Source organism: Drosophila yakuba, chromosome X (assembly GCF_016746365.2).
Source record: "Drosophila yakuba strain Tai18E2 chromosome X, Prin_Dyak_Tai18E2_2.1, whole genome shotgun sequence".
Lineage (NCBI taxonomy): Eukaryota > Metazoa > Arthropoda > Insecta > Diptera > Drosophilidae > Drosophila > Drosophila yakuba.
The window spans coordinates 16,592,294-16,615,899 of NC_052526.2; the positions used below are offsets into that span (position 1 = coordinate 16,592,294).

General features: G+C 40.3%; 1 protein-coding gene across 1 annotated transcript in view; it reads right to left on the bottom strand.

The window, feature by feature from the left end:
• The window catches only part of LOC6525684 (rho guanine nucleotide exchange factor 10), a 105,325-nt gene extending 83,533 nt beyond the window's left edge, over window positions 1–21,792 (bottom strand). The window contains exons 1-2 of the mRNA XM_002101470.4: window positions 21,500–21,792; window positions 14,364–15,294 (exon numbers count right to left, since the gene is read on the bottom strand). The gene's annotated coding sequence lies outside the window, so the exon portion shown is untranslated. The remainder of the gene's footprint in view (window positions 1–14,363; window positions 15,295–21,499) is intronic.
• Between the last annotated feature and the right edge of the window lie 1,814 nt (window positions 21,793–23,606).

A 23,606-nucleotide genomic window follows, 5' to 3' on the forward strand; every position in this document is an offset into this window, starting at 1 on the left:
CCCAGATGTTTGTGGGAATAGGCAGAGATAATGTCGCCATGATGTGCGCTATCTCTTAGTTACCAACTTTGCCCCTTCGGCGCCCATGTACAACCCCCCCTGGAACTCCACACTTCATTCATTCTTCATTGGCCGATAAGCTACATTGGCTGCATGTGCAACTTTTCCTGCGCCTCCTTTGAGTGTGGACTTTATTTTCTCTTTTTTTTTTTTTTTTTTTTTGTAGGCCTGATCTGGCTTTCAGCTTTATCTGTGGCATTAGCCTCCTTACCACGGCACCAAGTTTTTTTTTTTTTTTTTGTATGTGGATTCTGGGCATGCTAAAGTGTCGTTTTCATTGGAACATTTTGTCAATTGCTTCGCTTTCACTTTTGTCCCCACATTTTCCATTCAAGTTGGCTTCGATTTTGTTAGAGAGTTTGCAGTTGGCAGATTAAAGTTGCTCTAGCGATTCAATTGGAGATTGGATATTGGTTAGAATTATCCACAAAATTAGCTTGAAATTGCATTACATTTGAGTTCACTTTCATGTAAATAACTATCTGCAATAAGTAAGCTTTTAATTACATTTTAAATGTTTCTTTGAAGAACCTTTGTATGTATATGCTTATCATTGCCCCATCTCCATTGCGATTCAGGGTCAAAGATCTGTATTTTCCCCCTGGTTTTTCACAGTTGCCTATTTTATGCACTCGACAACGAATTATGCAAAATGTGAGTTTCCCTAAGGGGGAAATCCTTTCTGGGCAGGATTTCGCGCCGTGTTTCGTAATTTTGTAAAGAGCAAACTACACATGCTCCACATAATTACATGGCTGGGGCATTCGTCCATTGTTTTCACCGCGAAACAATGCCGCATGCCACATGCCACATGCCACATGCCGCATGCTACGCATTGGATTGGGCATGGGTCACCTTCGCTCCTCGTCATCCGAGTGCAAGTATGAAAATGAATATGAATATGAATAGGTATATGAATACGAAACTGAATCCGAGTTTCTGCATCTCCATCTACATCTCCATCTGCATCTGCCAACTTCGCCAGCTTCGTCTCCTTTATTTTGTGCACTCAAGCGCCTTTTACTTTGTGCATAATTTCTTGGGCCCATGTGGGCGGTGGGTTGGTGGGTGGTGGGTGGTGGGTGGTGGGTGGTGGGATGGTGGGTGGTGGGTTGTGGGTGGTGCGGCGTAGGTTTTTGAGAGGTTGGCGAAGGTCATTGGCCCGAGATTTCCCGGCATTAGATCTTGGGATGTGCCACTGGTCAACGGATGTGAATTATGCATGGCTCTTTCCTGCTGAAACTTTCTTCGTCTTTGGGGGTTTCTTCTACTAGTAATTAAACTTGGCACATTACACGCAAAGAAATAGTCTTTGTTTCAAGTGCATATTTATTTGCAAGCTCTCCTATTACTCCTTTTATTTTTCTAACAAATATTTCGATTTTTCTTTAATCTACAAAAATGATTACAAGTCAACTTATCCTCTTAGCCTTTTGTTAATATTTTGTTTGTTTTTCAGAGGCATACTTACTAAAGCACAATTAATATTTATTTTCTTGAAGGTAGTGCCATAACCTGCCACAATCACTTATTTTCCCGTAACCATATGTTCCTTAGCACCCATTCCCAATTCCAATTCCAATCCCAATCCCATTCCCAATCCCAGTTCCACTGCGTTCTGGTTTTATTGTGCTCATCTATGTATCTCCATGCATATTGCAACGCCCGTGTTTGTGTGCTCCATTAAGAGTAGCTCTTGGGCATGAATGAATGCCATCATGCTCGTCATCTTCATCGTCAGTATCCCACTTCCCACATGCCCATTCCCATTTCCATTCCCATTCCCATTCCCATTCCCTTGATAAGGACAAGTGCCATACGAAGCTGGGACTCTCACATGGGACTCCCCAAAGTCAGAAACCCTTTTGCGGAAAAGCCAACAACGCTGGGGTGAAAGTAAAAATTACACTTGCAGCGGGTGGCATTCCCCCATATACTACATACATACATACATATATACTTTTTTCGTGTTTTATAATTTCCCTTCTTTTTTTTTTTAATTTTTTTTTTTTTGCAAAACGTCAAAGAGCGAAACGTTGACGTTTGTGGTCCTCGCATCCGAATGACAGGGGAGATGCCCCGCGAGTTCGTTAAACCTTCAAGCATCGAAGTTTTCATTTCTTTGCCCACCAGGAGCAACTAAATCCTTGGCTCCTGTTCCTCCTCGTGCTTCTTCTTTTCCCACTCCTTCTCTATTTTTTTTTTTTTGCCAGTATTTTTATAGCCTGCGGCAGGTCGCGACTCCCTCGCAGATACTTTGATGCCAAGTGCTGGGTAGCAGTGGCAGCTCCCTCCCGAATCCATGGTGACACTCGAAAAGTTAGTGGCGCTGACAAAGCTCACACGACAAGAGTCAATGACTGTTGTCCGGATCCCTGCGCTCCATGGCTTCCATGGGTTCCATGGGTTCCATGGGCTGCATGGACTCAGCTCATCCGGATTCACCTGGGGGTTAAACAACCCGGCGAGTGCGTTGCGTTGCGTTAAAATTTAATTAACAGTCGACAGCACGCACTTTTCCAGTGAAAAGGTGGAAAAAGTGGAAAAGCTGACAGCACTTGACACCTCGCCAATTGATATGCACCTTGATTTGGATCCGGCATTTTCTAATTGCACCCAACACCTTTCACATAACTAAGCAACTCACACCCATCGACTCGCAGCTCAATTAAAGTCTCAAAAACAGTTTTTACTTGAGAAAGTAAAGGTTGGTTCATTTGGAAAGAAGTTTGTAACGTTTAGCGAGTTTGCTAATCTTCTTTATAAGTCTTAAAGTCTTGCATTTGCAGCATATCTTTCTCTTATAAATTGCAGCAACTTTCCGTTGATTTTCTTCTCTCTCCGAAGATCACAGCGACTTGTCTGCTAATTGTAGCTCGAGGTGTTGGATTGCAGGGTTAGATGGGTTTATCTAACACCTGTCACTTGATTGTCAATCTGACACGCGATCGCGAGAAGCGTCATTAAAACGACTTTAGGTGCCGATAAATTGACTTTATCGTTAAGTCATGACTTTAGGTTCCCTTCTAATTAATACACAATTAATAAATAAATATGAAAACACATCGGATGCCCTTTTCGGGCTGCGTTCAATTTGAAATGAAGGCCGCAAGTGTGTGTAGATATCAGGAAAGTACGCGTATCATCACTCCACCACGTAATTACGTAGAGTTTCGTGTCCGGCTCACTTGACACCTCCTAAATGATGTCCTGCCCCGGGGGCAGTGTCCCAGTATCGTATCGCACTCCATGCCCCACTCGAAACTCATCTCGGACATTGTGCGCTAATTGATTTTGCCGCTTAAGTTTACAACGCGTAAATTTCGCGCTGAAATGCAACCGAAACCGCATCCAATCCAGCCAACTGGATGCCATGTGATGCGGTTGACCTCGAGTGTCCACTTTCCGCTGTCCACTGTCCACTGTCCACTGTTCACTGCCCACTGTCCATTGTCCAGTGTGTCCAGTGTGTCCAGTGTGTCCAGTGTGTCCAGTGTCCAGTGCACAGTTGATGGTAATCGGCTTATGACCGCCTGGTTATTGTGGTCTCTCCGCCCCAGAGTTTCCCCCTTTTTCAGCTGCACTCTTGGTTTTCTTTTTCCCCCCCGCCCCTCTTTTTGTTTTTGTAAATGATATGCGTGCAAAAGTGACAGCGCTAATGGGCAGCAAAGGCTGTCCTACAGTGGGGATCCATCTCGAAATGCACTGGGAAAAAACAGCGGACTAAGTAAACCATCTATAAAGTTTATTATAACAAAAGGCTTCAAGCAAAGTATCTGTAAGTCCTTAATATAATGAGCAATCTAAGAACTAATCCTGTAATGAGCTATTCATTGCTTCTTTGTGTAAATATACAATGAGATTACAAATTTCTTGCAGTGTACCTGCTTGCCGCGATCCATCTGCCGCATCCTAGAGCTTGATGAGACCGAGGATGATGCGCTCAATCAGATGCGCCCAATAAACTTTGCGGCTACTTGGCATTGTTCGAATGCCGCAACGGCTGTTCAGCGGCTCCAGGAGCGGATTGGGATTGGGGAATGGGGAATGGGAATGGGGGATGGCGGATGAGGAGCAGATCGGGCGGACGGAATCCCTCACTAAGTGGCCAAGTGGTGTCCCACCAGTTGTTTGTCGGTTGATTGCTGTTATGTGCTGGTATGCAGCGCTTAACACGCCAAGTCAATTAAATGTTCGCTTCCGCAAGTTGGCGACTTGGCCAAAAGGAAAGTGTAGCAGCCAGGAGGACTTCAGTTGGAAGCGATGCACTCAGCGAAAAGAGTCACACCAATTCTGCCATGGTACTAAGAACTATTCAATGATTCAGCTCTTGTAATACATGTAAATATGTGTAAGATGACATTTAAAAATGTAGCTTAATAATCTTCAAAAAAATGTAATATTAATATTTCCTATTATAAATTATTTGATTTCCTTTCAACATTTGTGCTTGCATTTAAGGCAATTTATTAAATTAGTTGCTTCTATTATCCAATCTTTTTTTCAAGTGCATTGATGGCTTGCCACTGGCAACTCAAAGCAGCAACAATGAGCTCTGTGTGCAACTCATGTTTGATGTATCACACACTTGGACGTGGAATTGGATGAGGATGGAGAACCGAAGCCAAGGATATGGATATGGATATGGATGTGGATGTTGCTGTGGATGTGGCTGTGGATGGATGTGAGCACTAGACAAAGTGTCGATGAAGTGTTTATGGCCAAACAGCAAATATTCGCGGAGCAGGAGAACAAGGTGCCTGCGTTCCATTATGAACAGCCATTGTTTTTAGCAATGGATACATGTACATGCCTTCCCAACACCGCGATGTGTGGATGTGGATATTGATCTGGATCTGGATATGGATGTGGATAGGGATAGGGATATGGATACGGATCTGGCTTGTTGCCACGGTGAAAGTGATGCACTTAGGTGATTGGCCAGCGAAATTGTTTGCATGCCCGTGAACTTCCTTTATTCATACGCTTAATTATGCATTTCAAAATTATTTTTGGTGCCTCTTGTATGATTTATCTTTTAAAATTATATTTCCATGTTTTTTTTCTTTTTTGTTTATTTGTTTAACTATCATATTATCTATTTTAACTTAAAAGGAAAACTTTTTTGAAGGATTTGATAAACTTTTCAATATTTACTGTCTGCATTATTATGATATGTACTTCAGCCATTTATGTAATGCTTTCCCTTGCAGGGGAAGTGAGAAAGATCCCCTTGGGAAGCGATTGCTGTGGCAGAAGGAGGAATCCCCAGATGAGGAGGCAGTGACTCGACAATTACCGCACTCAGCATTGGGCATTCAATTCGCGCCGCGTCATCGTTTGCAGCCATTAGAAGCCGTGGAAAATCGCTGTGAAAAACGCAGCAGAAGCCGCAGTTGCAGTTGCAATTGCAGTTGCAGTTGCAGTTGCAGCTGAAGTCATCGCAGCGGCATTAACAATTAATGTGCCACAGCTACTGCTGCTCCACTTGGCTTCACTCCGCTGCACTTCAATCTCGGACAGCTTTCGGCCAACACCGTACACAGAGAAAAAAATATATATTTATAACATATTCTGTTAAATATCAAGGATTTATACTATATTTTTAAACAAGCTGCAAAGCAGCGTACGTTGTTTAAAGTTCATTAAAATCGATTTGATACTAGCTTTTCATTTTTTTTTACAGTGCATTCACCCTCCTTCTGGCAGACGTTCATTAAAAACGTTTAAGGCGGCGGGTAAATTATAGTAATTGCGCATACGCCGCGTTAGATGGGCATGACAATGGCAAATTGTTTGGCATATGACAAAATGGCACCCGTGCAATCTTTCCTCTCCTCCTCCGTGGCCACTACTCCTGCGGAGTCTCCTTCGCTCCCCGGAAGCTGCCATCATCTCAAGAAAGTGAGCGCCGTAGATTGGTTCTGTTTGGCGAAAGTTGAAAGTCGGGGAAAGTAGGGAAGCACAGGTAATAATAAAGGAATTATCAAATGGCATTGCCTAAAAAATGTTACATTTTATATAAATATATTAAACCTGCTATATTTTATTCAATTAAAATACTAGGGTATCCCAGCAGTTACTATAAAATCAATCAATGCCATCCCGCAAAGCGGCAAAGCCGAACTTTCCCACATTACAGTTTACACAAAATCCCCATTTATTTGCCTAGTAACGAACGCCCCTGCGCATCCCATTTTTTTTTTGTGCGCGCTCTGTGCCCTGTGGCACACATAAATTAGCCGGCACTAAAGCGAGTCAATTTCGCTGCACATTATGGCTCAAATTATCAATGCCCATAAAGTATTTCCTCTTTGGCCCAGCGCAGGGAAAAGTTGGTCCAACAAAAATGTTCAAGCCAAAAAGCAGCCTCCACACAAAATGCGTTCATCACGTTTCCTCTTTGCCGTTTTCCGTGGATTATTTTTTTTGTTTATTTTTTTTTTGTTTTTCCGTTTAGTACGAAATAAATTTGAAGGAAAGAGTTTCGTCCTCTTTGGGAAGAATCATTGGGGCGGAGAAGACTGCAAGCTGAGACGCCCACAAATGCTAACAAGTGAGGGAGATGGCAAGTGAGCGTGCGAAAGAGAGGGTGGATAGGGAAGGGAACATAGCGAGGAAGATGCAGCGAATCTTCTGGCTTCACGCTTCAAAACATAAGCTTCCTTTGCACTCAAAAAAAAAGGAGCATTATATAGCCAGCGAAAAAAGGTGCAAATATTCTGTAAGCCTGTGTTAATTTACTTCTTTGTTATTTTCTTAAAAATCTCAAAAATATGTTATTCGATCTGCATACTTTACAGAACTTGGAAAAATGTCTAAATGGGTCTGCATTTTTTGCTATGCTTGGGTATTACATTTTTTCACTGTGTAGCTATCTTTGTATCCCTGCATTTCTCCCGCAACACCGTTATAAATAAATGCACGTATTGCCATTACATTTCATTGTTCAGCCAACAGCTGCCAGCCTCGAGCCCCGAGCAAAATCATTCGAAGAGTCTGCAATCCCCCTCGAACTCCTTCCCCCCCTCTCCCTCCCCCTCCATCACATTCATACCCCCTTGGTGGAGCACCCCCTTTGGAGCCTCGGGGGCATCCCCATCCTGTTGCCTAAATGGCGTTAAATATGGCATTGATGATCATTATCAGTGAACCGTCTGAATCCGCATCCCGCTTTCGCGTTGCCATTTTTTGGTGTAATCCAATAGCCCCATCACGTCCACTGCTTTATGCTGAGGTGTTAAAAATGTTTTCTTCTCCGGTTTTACTTGTTTTTTTTTTTAAATTTTTTTCTTTGTTTCTTCGCTGAATTTTTTTTTATGTTATTTTTTGGTGTGCAGGCGCTAATGAAGTCGGGCGGCTGGCAATTCAAATCGCAAAAAAAAAAGAAAAGAAAATAACATTTCTCGTCACGAATTAATATTTGCCATTCCCTTGGCTACACCTTTGTTGGCCGGGGGCGTGGTCTCTATATGAGGGCGATCCTCGATTCCCCTCCAATCCCCACCATCCCCACCATCTCCCCTCCACCAAGTGGCAGCCGTCTAATGAATGCTCCTCCAACGCCTGTTGCAACTGCTGCTGCTTCATTTCCCGATATCGGGAAACGCCTACCCAGAGGCTCATTTATAATTTTACGCGAATTGCCAGAGATACATATGCCCCCTTTGGGATCCCGATCCCCAGCTCCTCCCCCCTCCCACCTCCCCCCTGGCATCTGCGAAGCTGGCAGTTGCAAGTTCACGATCGTGCTGCACGTTTTGTGGCATTATTTACGGATACTGTGCGAGTGTATGTGTACACTGGAAGAAAAGTGGGTCGAACTAGGAGAGAAGAATATAAACAGTTCATTTGCAACTAAAACATTCATACAAATCGGGATGTATCTTTCTTTAGTTAAGATTAGCAGTCTAGTTCTAAAACCGAAAATGTTGAAAATTTAGTATGTTTTTATTGAAAAGGAAAAAAAATTGTATTGCAAAATCCACATACCTTTTATTATTTTAATACATACTTATTATTAATTTACTTTAATTAATAACATGTCTGTTTTTTTAGCTTAAAAATTAAATGCACGTATTGCAAGTAATTTTTTGCTGTGTTTGTAAAAGTGTTCGTTAATTAGTGGGGCTTATATTAATTTCCAAATAAACTTATATACCTTTTTGTTTATTATTTTTTTTCCTGTGCAGATACTCGAACTCTTTGTCCGCCTAACAAGTTGCCGATTGGCCTGCCACCGCTCTTAACCCACTCTCTTAACCCCCTGTCGCCGTTCTACTTGCACATTAACCCCTCTGCCAATAATCATAATAATTTACGACCACCCAACAGCGGATTTCGCATTGCCAAGTGGGAGAAGCCTTTTTGTAGGCACTTTGTTGCCCTTATCCTCTCGAGCTGCAACAACAAGGGGCGTGGCACATCTGCGTGGAGCAGACACATCTTGAAATGCAGATCACAGTGGGCACTCGATGGGGAACACAGTGGGCCATCACAGTGGGACCATTACACTGAATAGTTAAATACGAATACCCAGGACAATTGGGTCGAGTGTCCTTTCAACCGGAGCGTGATCAATACTCGAGTTTCACTGCGCACGCAAAAACTAAAACCAAACTTTGGGCCAACTTTAGTTTTGCACTCGATCGACGTCTAGACACATTGGTCCATTGAGAGTTGGCGAGCAGAAGTAAACGAGCACGAGGCACTGAAAGAAATTTGAGTCACCTTTTTGTTTAACAAAATTTATATCAGGCTAGGAATTAGCAGGATATATTTTCTATTATTTAGTTGGGAACAGAAAATGTTGTATGCTTATGAAAATTTCGAATTATCGAAATATTATTTAAATTGTATATGTGCTTCTTTGCAGTGCAGTTGTAAAAGTTTTCAGATGGATTGTGGTTTTTGGTTTGGGCGTTTTTGTTTGCGAAATGGGCGCTTCATTAGAGCCCAACTTTCCACATATTTGTTTGCATACTCCTGCCTTTTTGCAATGTTTTTTTCTTTTTATTTTAAATATTTGTTCAATTGCGCGTAATTAATCGATTTATAAGGCATTGTTTGCTCTGCCAACGCTCTATTCTCGCTGCATTTCCTTTGACTGCGTTTAACCGCAGAATTCAATTCAATTTTTCAATTTGCGGTTTAAGTGGATACCCATGCCCAACTAGCGCCAGGCACCTGACCCAAACCCAAACCGAAACCCAAACCAAAACCTTAACTCATACCCTGGCTACCTGGCCATCTCATTTGATTGTGCGGTTAGTTTTGAGCCCGTAATTAATACAATTATGTACCGCCAACAAATTGAAATCAATTTCGTCTGATGGGACCAACGTCAGGCAGCTGGGAGTCGCCGCCATTCAGCAGATCCCTACGCTGCACTTCTTCGCCGGCCGGCGGGGAAAGCAATTTTCATAAAAGTTCCTCATCTCGGCTGTCAAAGGATCCAAGTGCCGCGGGAGTCGCTGCCTCCGTGAGTGAGAAAATGATATTTAAGTGCATTTTTGCACGCATTAAACACAACGAATGGGGAATGCCCTCAACATAAATTTAATAATTCCAAAAACACTGCGTAACATATGTAGTCATTGATTGACTCGCAGACAACAAGTTAACAATATATTTCATTTCTGTAAATAAGGTAAACCCAGATTTTTTATTTGTAATTTCAATTATATTACTTTATGAGTGAATCGCATTTTCCTTATTTCCTTAACATTTTTAACCACTGGTTAAATTTCCCATAGAAGGCTGCGGCAATATTTGTTGCACGTTTTTTGCCCAGCCCAACAATGTACAAACGATGATGGCCAAAGCTCCTGTCCTGTCTGCCAGTTTTTCAATTCTCATTTCCCGAGCGCCACCAGCAAAGTCAACAAACCAAATTGCCAGAGTGTATGAAAAGTGTTGACAAACACGCCGATGTCTGCGAGTGTGGGAAAGGGGTGTTTGATGCCAAACAAACAAAGGAACGGAACAGCAAAGGCAGGGCAAAAAAAAAAAAAAAGAAAAAAAAATGATTTAAACAAATGAAAGGAGAAGAAACAAAAAACCAGAGCAAAACGAAGCGATTACATAAATTCATTAAAATTAAAATGTTTGCCAAATGGAAGTCATGCAAACAGCAGCCACAAACAAGCAAACAGAAGGCATATCCAGATAGACGGGACCTGCCAAAGGATGCAGGACAGTCTGGACTTGGAGTTGGAGTTGGAGTTGGAGATACAGATGGAGCTGAAACTGAAGCTGTAGTTTGAAGCTGGAGCTGGACCATCTATATATAGATGGAGGCCGGCATATGCCAGATGTCAGTTGTCGAGGACCCAACGAGTCGAGACGAAATGGAACGTATGCAGAAAAGGAGTCGCGTCCCAACTCTCTGAAATGAAGCTGAATGCAAATGCGACACAGCGCTGCCAAAATGGCTGGAAAATCCGATAGCTGCTACTTCCATTTGTTGATATTATTGGTAAAAATCAAATCAATTTATAGCTGCATTCAAGGTAACGCCCAACTTGCTTTGGCAGTTTATGCATGGAAACACTGGGATAATATATACGGATCATTCCCCATGTCAAAGTGTAAGTGGATTAAGCGGAGTTGCAGACTTTCGTCCAGTCATTCAAGTCGGAATGGCGAATCAGTTGAAGCCTGTTGGCTGAATATGTTGCCAGGCAATTCTAGGCCTAGTCCCCCCAACCAGCCCATCCCCTTGCCCACTGCCATATTGGCAACAATAAAACACTGTGAATGACAGACAGGCAAGTTCACAAGTTCAAATGCAGACGCGGCTTAGACAACAGTCCGAATGTCCAACGGCGCACGATGGGGTTGAATTCACAGATTACAGCACAGTACAGTGGTGCCAAACCCATTAAAATCCTCTTTTTTACACAAGTAAAAGAAAGCAACTTTAACATAGTCTAAAATACAAATTAACTTTGAACAGTACATAGTCTAAAATACGAATTAACTTTGAATATTAAGTATAAATACTATTCAATACTATTGCAGTATTAAGTGCCATTATCCCACTGATTCAGTCTTAAATACGAATTAACTTTGAATATTAAGTATAAATACTATTCAATACTATTGCAGTATTAATCCCACTGCTTGCATCACTTTTTTGTGCGGCACCCACTGCATAAGGTGCATATGTATGTTACTTAATTGTTTGTTTGTACGTGGGCCAAATTGCAATGCCATTTGCAGGAACAGCAACAGCAACAGCAACAAGAACAACTGCAACAGCAAACTTCTTTTCAAACTCCTTCTCCTTTTTTAAGCCCGTTCTTCATTCGCACAAAATGATGCGTATAAAATGCGCATAAATAAAACGGTTTGTAGCCCACGAGGAAAGCCAAAATAAAAAGGAAATCGACGACTCCTAAATGCTCTATCCAGTAATAATTTGATCTATTTAGAGTATGTTTATAGCGAAATTATGAAAATATTCTCACTCATACATATATTGTTTTTAAAACAGTAAAAAATATTTTTAATTATGTTATATTATAATATATGTTATATTATATGTATATATTTGTAATTTGTTATATGACCACTTTATAAAGGGTACAAAATGAAAAAGATGTGTGTTAACATTGATAAAACAGTAAGCCCTTGAATTTGAAATAAAACAAGATAATTTTTTACATTACATGTTCATAGACAGAGAGGCCTTTCATCCCACTTTGATTACAGTGTATTGGAGGCTTAAGCTAAACGGTACTTGTGCGAAATACCCTAAAAAAGTGACCGCGGCGAAGAGTAGCGGATAAAAAATGCCTTCGAAGGCTGCGCATGCGTGGAGCTTAAATGCTTTTGGCATACGTCAAGTGCCAAGCGTTTCTGTCTTTCTTCGCCGCCTATGCCCCTCTCTCTCTCTCTTACTCCGTGGCCCCTGTCTCAGTCTATGTCTCTGTCTCTGTCTGCGTCTCTGTTCCTGTTCCTGTCCCTGTCCTTGTCTCTTTTCCTGTCCAAAGTCGCATCCGTGTCTGGGAGTTTGGTCCGTGAGCCAAAGTGACGTCTCGTTTTCGATGTTGCCCCGGCAACAAAATGTCATTCGCTGCGCCCGTTGCACGCATTCCTGCGTCCGTCCCCGCCCTCCCCACGCTGGTCCTTGCACTGAGAGAAATTTACGCAAATTTATATAATTTCTTAATAAATTTCTAAATAAAAAATGCTAAGGAATAATTTGTAAGTTTTTTATACCATTAATCTGTATATTTATTTAGCAAACGTTGCTATTTTATTTAGAATTTCTCTCAGTGTGCGTATCCACATGCGTTTGGCGTTTCGCATTTTTCTTTCCGTTGTCTCTGGCTTTATTTTATTTTATTTTATTTTGTGTTTTTTTTTTCGCCGCTTCAATTAGAAATTCATGATTCGTGGCGATTTCTTTATGCCCGTAACGGGCTGATGAGGCAACTCTGTTGTTTATTTTCACTGCATTAGGGTTGCCAGGTTGCCGGGCAGTCGGAAAGTGCGGTGCAGGAAATCGCACCTTTGCCGGTATATTGAATGCATTGGGTATTTGGCATTGGGGAGTGGCTCAATGGAAATTTATACCACTCGACGACATCATTATAAAGTTTAATTTCCTCTGTCCGTTAGTTGAAAGTTAGCGTTTTACTTTAGGTTCCTCAGCTGCAAGGGCTCTCAAGGGATTACTTGAATTCAAGCCAGTTAGCTTCCGTCCTTTTTTTTTTTTGGTGTTTTTAAGCTTCTGCTTATACGGTTTCAAGTACAGGTTTTTATAGTGATTGCATTTTGTACTATAGCTTCAATTTCTTGAGTTTTATACAGGCATTAATATGAGTGTATATAATTTGATATACTCGCAACTGCACTAGTTCAATTTCGAACGGCAAAAATCAGATGCCAGTTGGCCTGGCAAATTGCATTTAATTAACACACAGACACTGAACCACCCAATGGTCGTTATCATCGTTATCATCGTCATTATCGTCTGTGCTCTGTGCTCTGCGTTTTGCATTCGAAATGAAGTCATTACAGCGACGAGTCCTCCGACACTCATTATATAATGCTGATAATTTCATTAAATCCGCAATCGCTCAATAAAAAAAATGCAGCACAGACGTACGCACTTGATTTTCTCATTTATTGCTGATGAAGTGGAAATGAAAAAGCCGGGGCCAATTTGTCGTTTCATTTTAATGACGGTTATTGTGTTGATACTTCATCCGCGGGGAGTGGTGGGGTAATTAGAATTAGATGGTGGGGATCGTAAAAATGGCAACATTGTTGCATGCTACATTACAAAAGATTTGCTGTGTTGCACAAGAAAGGTAGAAGGAATGCTATGGAAGGTAACAAATTAAATGGGGTAAAAATGTTAGTTTGGCTCAACACTTTTCCGTTTTCTTTTCGATTGCGTTCAAGTTGCGGAATCTTCACTGTAGCTTTTCGTTGTTGGCTGGTGGGGAAAGTTGTTTAGAACAGGACTGGAAGCCGGCAAAGACCCCTCAAAAGAGAGCGGCAATAAAAAGCCATTGAAGTCAACTCTAGTGCAAGAGTCAATGAAACTTTTATTACCAACATGCCCCCCACACACACACACACACACACACACTCTTACACACACACACACACAACTTGGCGGAAGGATTAAGGGGGCGGTTAGGTTAGCTAACCCGTGCAGGAGGCGCCACAAAAGAAGTGCAACAAACGACTTTTGTTTCAGGCAAAGTTGCGTAAGGAAAAGGCATAAAAAAGAAACTCATGGCTCAGTGCATCACACTTAGTCCTCTGCCCCACTGGAATTTCAAATCCTTCCCTGCCAGGAATGTCAACTTTGAACTTTTTGCAATTAACCCACGAGAAGTGGCCTACATAATCACTAAGCTTGTTTTTCCCCCACTTCCCTCTGTGGAAAGGGTTCCTATTGATTGGCGTTCCTCAAAAGGCCGGAAAGTGGATAATTCACGTTACAAGTTTGAGAAATATTACAGTTCTGGGAAATTCCAAACGGTAATACGTGGAACCAATTAATTAATAAGGATTTTCTGTAGTTGAATTGGTCATTATAAGTCATTTATATAATCCTAAGCTTTATTTCTTTGTGTCTTTCAATGATTTAAATATTTAATGTTTAGCTTGCGTTTATTTAAATGCAACTACCTTTTAATCCTCCATAATTAGTTATTTAAAATAGATATCTAGGCAGAAAAGCCGATTAAGTTCGCATTTAACATGCTAATTTATAAATAGAATTCAATTAAAAGCCAACCATTTTATTGTTAGTGCCATAAGCTAGATATAAAACTCACCAGAAATGATGGGCCAGTCGTCTCCTGTTGTTTTGCATTAGGTTCCTTTGTGGTCTTTGAACTTTTCCCACTCCAAATGCCACTCGAAATATATAATTTAATTGCGTAATTAGGCCGCCGGCAACGACTGCAATTCGAACTGCAATTTAAACTCTAGGGAGTGCTGTTGTTTTTCCTTTTATCTATACATATATTTATTTAGTTTTTTTTCCTTTTTTTAATGTTTTTTTCGATCTTCGCTGCGGGTGCATTTGCAGGCTACTAGTTTACTGACAGTTGCCAGTTTCTGATGTCGTTTTACTCATGTTGCTGTCGATCTCATTGAATGCCCACTGGTGTCTTTCCCGTCGGTTTCTTTAGGTTTCTTTGCATTTTTATAACATTTTTTTTATGCACACAGAATTTTTGCAGCTTTAAAAATAAGCCTTAAATGCGAATTTGGCTTAATTGGCATTACATTGAATTGGTTGAAGACATTTTTTTGTGGCACATTAATTTTTGCGGTATTCCGGTTGCACAGCTTTTTTCCTATTTAATTGTGGCTTTTGTTGCACACATTTGTGGCATTTTGATTTCAGTTATTTAATTTTGTGTTACTTTAATATCTATACCAGCATGCATTTTGTATTTTTGTGTGTTGTAATTCGTAAATGCAGTTCAACTAGCGACATTTTATGTTAAAAGAATATTTTTATGTTTTACTTTAAAATCTTTTTTTTTAATTCTTAGAGTTATCATCACAATTGCAAAGATTATATGTTGCTTATTTATATTGATTTATCATCACACTTTCACATTTTACTAGTTTTCTAGCCATATTTTCCGATATATTATTTGATTTGATATAAATTAATTAATTAATTCATTTTTTACAGCCTTTTCATAAATATTTGTTAAATCATTCTCCGTCATTTAATTGTTTCTGCAATACCTATAAAGAACAGAAAAATTGATTATTACAGTTTCTTACGTTTACTCTTGCATTTTCCCCCAACCTCTTTGGGTGCCCCCATCCATTATTTATGCTCTGGGCCAAAACCGCCGATCAAGCCAAGTTGGGGGAACCGGTGGAGTATTGGAGTGGACCGCGAAACACTAAAAGGCCACTTAAGTCATGGACAACACACCCCACCCCCTGCAGCAGCATTACCTTTTGCTCTTAACTTATCAACATGGCAATTTCCCCATTTCATTCCTTTTCGTCCCCCAGAAGAGCCCATATTCCCATTCCATGGGTTTTAAAAAAAAGTTCTAGGTCGAAATTTTAGTTGGCAAAGGAAAGCGCCATAAAAAGCAAAAAGCCTAGAGAGCAAAGTTTTTCAAACGGGCCAAGAGACGGAAGAGCAGCTTAAGATGAAATAAAAAGCGGCAGAAAATAACGATGTCGAAATCACTTTACTTACAAAATGCAATAATATGTACAACTTCACCACCTTCACTCCACTGCGGACTATAAATGTGCACCGAAAGAAATTGTCGCCTTAAGCAAAACTAAGGTGTATATATATATTAAAGTATTTAATAAAATATATAATATTAGTATACTATAAAATGTATAGTAATACATTTTAGTCTTCAATTTATTTCTATTTTAATTAAATATAGGCTAGCACCAGTTATATTTTGGTAACAACAAATTGATATCTGTTTGTATGACTTGTTTTAGGGATAGTTAGTACTTTTTAAATTAAAATTCTTTTGATGTGCGTCTTTTTTCGTGTGCAGCTTCTCGCCACTCCCACTGCACTTCCCCATCAGTGCAACATTAGTAACGTTTACAGGCTTTTGTTGCGCCTCCCCCTCAAACTTCGAACTTAAAAAAGCTAGGGATGGACGCGTGATGTCAATAGATACGTGATAGTGCAGATTTCAGTTAGAAATGATCGTATCACAAAAGATACTAGAGAGTATACTTAATATGCTTATAGGTAAGATAAGAAGATACAATATTTTTATAACAGCAGTTGCCTTGAGAACAAAATGTCACCACTTTAGCCCATCTCTAGCGTAAGCCCCATTCTGCCAGCTAGTTCTTCGGCTTTATCTGGCTGTTGGTATGAAAAAAGCCAAAGGGCATATGTACAAGATATGCAAAATAGGAGAAAGAGAGATGGCAGATGGCAGATGTGGTGGAGAAAGGGGAGGGGGCGAGATGTGGTGGGGAGGGAGATGTGGTGGAGAGGAGCAAATTGAAAGCCAAAGCGGATTGCCATTACTTAGAAGCGCGTTTCAAGCTTCATTGAGCGCTCCGGAAAAGCGTGGGAGGAAAAGTGGGCGCCAGGGGGCGGGCGGTCGGTGGGTGATGCCATTGCAGTTGTAATAAGCAATACTTGCAACTAAAAGCCGACAGGCAGTGTGTCTAGCAAGAAGTGCCAACGGCCCATTTTTAACAGTGAGACACTGAAAACGGCACAAACTCCCTTTAAATTTAAGTTAACAAGCTCTATTTTGATAGTCCAATGAAATTTGTTCTAAAAGTATGTTATTTTGTTTATTTCTTGAGAAGTAAATTAAATATTTCAATATCTGGACTTAAATAGATTTTAGAATATAGACTTCATACAGATTAAGTTGAGAAAAATGCAAGAATTAAATGCTCCTCCGTTGAACGAACGAAAAGCCTCAGCCTGCCCCGCTCATAAGGGGGCCTTGTTAGCCCCCCAACTAAACTCCGATTTGCCACCAGTTTTCAACCAACTTTGCGTTGTGCAAAAAGTCAAATGCGCTTATAACACTACACAATACCAAAGCCGCAGTTTCAGTTCGAGCTGCTGGTGCTGCATATTCGAGTTTCAGTGCTGCCAACTATCGATTTGCTAAATTAGCTATAGCTATGCCCTTTGTAAAGCACTATATAAATTGTGCGTTGTATCACGCATACGCAGTGTTGATTAGAAAACTCAATATGTATATGTAAATAGAGTTTAAAAGAAAATCAAGAAAAGTATGTAACGTAAAATATAAAACACATTTATAAAAATATAAATAAATAAAATGACTAGAATGATTAAATATTTATTTGTATAAATACTATATCAACAAACTACTACCAACTTTTGTTTTGTAAAATGTTTAAAAAAACTCCCCAAAAATATCGCTAGCCAATTGACCAGCTTCGCCATGGGCTGCGGGCGGCGGGGGGCTGAGCGCGGTGGGGACACTGGAGGGGTCACGGGGGTTAGAGTACCCCTGGCAGTGACAGCGATGGCGACAGTTGCACTGCAAACTGAGCTTACGACTGCCGGGCGACTAATTGGTTTACTTATGGCCTTTATTTTTTGCAGTTGCCGTTGTTGGGCCCGAAATGCCAGCAACACTTTTTAAGCCATAATTGTGCGGGGGTTGGGTGGTCTTGCGGGGGACTCCCCCGCATTTTCTGCGACTCAATTTTCCAGGGGAACCAAGAGGCAAAAAACAAAAATTGCGAACCACACACGAGTTAACAATCAATTAGGGTCCGAGTTTCCTGTGCTCGTTTTCTTTTTCTCTTTGTTACCATGTTAACCTGTAAATTGCGCGGAGGTGGGGGCAGTCAAAGGGTTAAAGGGGGCGTGGCAATGTCTGGGCTTATGTTTGCATTCGCCTTTAACCGTTAGCCGGTCGCCTTTTGCCTTTGACGTAACTCCTTGCCCGCCAACAACAGCAAGTGATTACTTATTTAAAAACTCCATTAGAACACGTCCAATATCCAGGGACGTGCGGGGGAGGGGGGCTAGTTAAGGCCTAGGGTTAGGACCTAAAGAGTGCCAGCCATAAATATATTGCCCAAAATGTAGGAGGGTTTTTCTGTCTAACCATTTGTTGTCGGATTTAGCGAGCATTAATTTTATATTCGGTAGTTTTTGTATTTTCAACAGCCAATCAAAAATTAAATAAAGAAATTGTTGAATGTCATTAAGAACAAGAAAATTTTGTTTTTATCAGGCCACATTTGAAACCTTAAAATTTTGGTATTTTATGTATATACTAAATACTAAATTTGAGGTGCCCTTCTCTGCGCTTCTCAAAAGTCACACTTAAGCGATCGACTTTTTCGATGTGTAGTTTAAAAATACCAAGTGTAAGTGAATACTAAATACTAAAAAGATGTGCCCTCCTCTGCGCTTCTCAAAAGTCACACTTAACCGATCGACTTTTTTGACATGTAGTTTACAAATACCAAGTGTGGGTAAATACTGCAGATAAGTGTATTTAAAGTGTAATAAAGTGAATTTAAGTGTATTAAAATAATATGTAGCGCGACTACTCTTTTTGCCCATCCAGCACTACATTTTCGCCATTCACTGTACTTTCCATAGCTAGCTCATTTCCCATTTTCCCATTAACTTGGGCAAATACTATGTCATCATCAAACAAGGCAAGAGCGAAGGAGAATCAACTGAGAAGCAGGCAGCTTGAAATTCAATTTGCTTGAATTTTGCCCATAATGATTTTAGGACCTGCACATTTTTTCGACTAGTTGCGATTAATTTCAGTCTTGAGGAGTTAATTACATTATTCAAAACTAAGGTACCCAATATTAAGATTTAACTATTTTAACGAACTTGTATTTTTGAGGAGCATATTAAGATAGCAAATAAGAAATTAGGCATTTTCAATTTTCGCAACATTTTGCATTGGCTATATTATGTGCAATAAACTGTAATGAAAATCTACCTTTATGGTGCATATATAACTTATAAGCCTCATGACTCATGACCAATAAAAAAAAGGCTAAAAAAGCGAAGAAAAAAATTCAATTAAGCCCTGATATTTGATATTATTTTTCCTCTGCTTCGTGGACTATCTTATAAATCGCCGTTGCCATTCTGATGCGTTCGGCTTTGTATTTTATGCTGCTCCTCGAGCTCAGAATTTTCTATTTGGCGATTTGGATGGATGGCGGGGGGGCATTCGAATGGCGGGGGAAGGCAAACAGCTTTAGACACTTTAACACATTCCTCTGGGAATGAATACTCTGTGGAAGGAGCCACTACACACTCGCACACTCACACAGTCGGACTTTTTAGTGGGCCTTCAGCATCGACATCGAAAAGTCTCGGACTTCGACTTGGACGGGGATAAAAAGGTGCACTGATAAAAACCGCATGGGAACTTTATATACTGGTAAGTTTTGGAAGAAGAGAACATTAACACAGCTCAAGCTCTGTTATTTCAAGAATTACTTCAATAGTAAAGTAATAGTGATTAGGAAATATTGTAGGCTTGCGGTCCACGTAGTAACGAAGCGCACCAAGTTAGTTTGATGCATCCGAAAAAATTAAATTCTGCCGTTAAAGAAATCTCTTATTTTGTAATTAGTTTTTTCTCGCAGTGCGCCGAGGTAAGAGAAACATTTAGACGACTTTCCAAGACCGGTTCCTTTGGCTCTATGAACTCGCCTTCGTCCGCCTCGTACTAACTAGAACTTGTGGCCAAAATAAAAGGCAAACATAAAGCAGCAGCCAAGCTAGCAAAAAAACAAAAAAATAAAACGAAAAAAAAGAGGCAAAACAGGGAAATGGTCAGCTAGTTGGCCAGTAGCACTTGGCCAACGGCCCTGTCCTTCTGCACCTTTCCGTTTGGACGGATTTATTTTAGTTAATAAGCGAAATCAGCGGAGGGCTGCTCAAATTGTTTGCATTTTTCGGTTGCATAAAAGGGCTTCACATTCGTAACTTAAGGTAGATGAACTAGAACTAATTTGTTGAACAAGTATTCAAAGAACTTTTGGCTTTTTATAATTATTTATCCAACATTCAGTAATGCATGTCTATTTAACGTTTACATTTTAAAACACAATACATTTACGTTGAAAGTATAAAACTATGCTTGCTATTCATTTTTAAAGTTTTTCTGTTAGGTGAAATAGGAAGTGTGAACCAAACGGACACTTTTTTCTTCACTCAATTTGATTGGTGACACTTCAGAGATTCCAGCACCTTTTTTTTAACAGCACCCCGCTGAAACTGCCAAAACATTTCGACAGTTTAGAATTCGGCCCTTTTTTTTGTTTCGCAGCTTGTTTTTTTTTTTGGTTTTTCAGTTTGTTTACTTTTTTTGCTATGTTTGTGCGTGGCGGTTGGGCCTTTTGATGATCGATCGGCTTTTAGTAGCAATCAGGGAGCCAAGAAATTAGAGGACCCTTCACCTTCCCCACTTGCCACCTACATGGCCAACTAATTAGATTCGCTCTGAATTCCTGACTAATTGAAAGGTGAGCAGCGCGCTTGAACTTCTGGCACTTGGCAACTTTTAAGCTGTGCCAAAATGCTGGAAAAACTTAACGGTTTGAGATGGAAACTTCTAGATAGCAAAGTACAACTAAAAGCTACAGAAACTGTATAAAGTAACAAAGTTTAAAAACAAATAAGCAAACAATATTTCTTAGCTTCGTAACCACTTTATTAATTCCTTCTTCCAAAAAATTCAATACATCCGAGCCACAAAATTTTCCCAGTTTTAAAGCTTTTAATAAACCAACACCTAAATCCCGGCGACGTTGGATTTCTGTGACGTATGAAAACTAAAAGTTATTCATCTTAATTAACAGGGATCCTAATGGCAAAGGACGAAACAAAGGATGCAGCTAAAGGCGACGCGACAACATTTGGAGCCAATTGCTTGGGAGACAAAAGAGGTAAGTTTTTTTTAATATAAATAAAGTGAGTGGGCAGAAAAGGGGAAAACTGCTCACTCAAACATAGACAATTCTGACATTTATTTATATTTTATGAAAGTGTCGAAGAAGAGATGTGTACAGAATGTGAGATTTATATTTTATGAAAGTGTTGAAAAAGAGATGTGAGAGAATGTGAGAAAGCTGAAAAAACTTTAAGCTTTGAAAAAACATTTTACCCCATAAAGTTGGTTTTTAAAACAAAAATGTATATAAATATTGTAAACTTATTATGGTCAATAAAAACCGCAATAAACGCCTCTATTTTTTGGTAAAATAATTCAATTTTGGTTCACTGCAAAAATATTTTTTTCACACTTGTATAATCCCAATTTGCGAAATACTGTTCCACAAAAGTGCTAATGTTTTTGGCGGCTTTTTCGTTTTGCGGTTGCAGTTCGCTAGTGGCAGCTGCCACGTGACCGCAAATGTCCTGCGGCAAACAAATGTCCTTAGCTACTTAAAAAGCTGCACTTACGTTTTCAGCAACGATCGGTTGACAACGGCGCCGCAAATTCAATTAACTCGAAACTAGTTTGGCACATAAACAAAAATCGCAAAAAAAAAGAGAAGTGTAACGAAATTAAAGAGAACCGCACACACACGCGCACACAAAATTAAAATATAATATTTCACACTACTTCATTTTTTTTTCGTCGCTCTTTCTTAAAACTGGTAAGAATTACTGGCCAGGTTGTGGTTGTTGCTGTTTCTGATCGCGACTCCAAAACGACACTCTTTGCAGTATTAGAGAAGACGTCCTCGCGCGAGCAGCACCAAAATCCAACTGCGGCCGAATCCCATGGACGCAGCGACGTCCCCACGTCGACGACGCCGGCAGCGCCGCAAATGCAGTTTGCTCGCCACAGACGCGGTAAGTGAAGTAGTGCCCAAATTGCACAGAGCTTGTTGCTAGTTTATGCTAAGGAATAGGATAGTCATTAAAACCATTTCTTTTTTATGGTCTTTTATTTAACTATACACACAAACTTTGAAAATTAATTTCATCTTTTAAATAGCTTAAACAATATATTCTTCAACATAGTTTTATTGCGAATTTGAGTAGTATGAAAACTTTTAAAAGCTGCAGTTTTAGCTGCTATTCTATTGACAACTGCTGTGGATCTGAGCTTGTGTGCGAATGGAGTGTAGAAAGAAAGGAACAAGAACTGCCAGCTGAAACAAAAACAAAAAACAGCTAAAGCTGCGGCAACAACAACAACAAGATGATGCAGTGGAGTTGTAGTTGTATTTGTAGTAGGAGTTGGAACTGGAGTTTGGAGTTCCAATCAGACGAAAAGCAACTAGCGACGCGCGCGCTCTTTTCCCGCTCTTGCACACTGCTCTCTCTCTCTCCTTTTGCATTACGTATACGCCAAACAACGTAAAACTTAAACCGGCATTTTGTTAGGCGCACGTTTTGAGCCTACAAAGAGTGGGATCGGAGAAGGGAAGCGAGGAAGAGAGCAGAGAGGACAGGTTCGGATCATATTAAAACGGTGCAAAGCAATTTGTATTTTTTTCTTTTAAAATTTGGATGCATGTAGAAAGAAACTATTGTACTGCAACCTTAAAGCAGCTTAACCAATTACTTATATAGATGCAAAGCCATACATTTATATTAAAATGTACACAAGTGCCCAAAAAAGTAGGCAAAGTTTTATAGGAATATGGTTAATCTATGTAAGTAGTACTAACTAGTAACTTGAAAGTACCGCTGGAATGCTGAACCCAACCAGCTGAATCCGCTCCTGGCAATTTAGCATTTTCGCGCGTGCAGCAGGCAGTGCAACAACAGCAACCCCAGCGCCGCAGGAGAGTGCATCGATGTCAGTGTGTGTGAGTGTAGGTGTGTGTGCGTCTGTGAGCTGCAGCTGGCAACGAGCTTCCTACTTTATTACTGGTTTCCAACTTAATAAAATATGTGGAGCGCTTGATTTACTCTCAACAAGGATACGCAAGGGTTAAGGAAAGCAATGGCAGAAGGGGGTTCAAAAGAGATAAGCCAAAGAGAGCGACTTTCTTCGCCAGCTGTTTCGCCGAGCTTCTCCCGTTGCCTTTTGTTTTTGCCGCGCATTCGCCGGCTGGGATCTCTCTTTCCCTGTCTCACACTCTCTTATGTTTCTGTTTCGATATCCCTCTCCCCCTATCTGCCTTCTTACTCACACGCCAGCTGTTGCTCCTTTAAGCGCCAGCGTACCGGAATTCACTTTAAAAAACTGTGGCCTTGAACATCTAAAAACATTACTATCTACTTATTAATAAATTAATGAATTAATATAAATTAATAATATAAGTATGAATAAATCGGTTCTTCGTTCAGTAATTAGTTAGTTTCAGTCTACATATTGCTAGCATAATCAAAGATTTTGTGTTGTTCAGTGTAGCTAAACATTCGTAAATTGATATTAAAAATTCTTCTAGTGTAGCGACGTATTGCTGTACGTTCCGTTGTGTCTTGTAGTTTATTGCAATTTCTTATTAATAAGCGCCTTTTATGTGGAGCCGGGCGTTAGTGCCCTCCCAGGGGCGACATTAACGTTAATAATAATAAAATGTGTAATTGCATACTGGGAAGAAGCAGA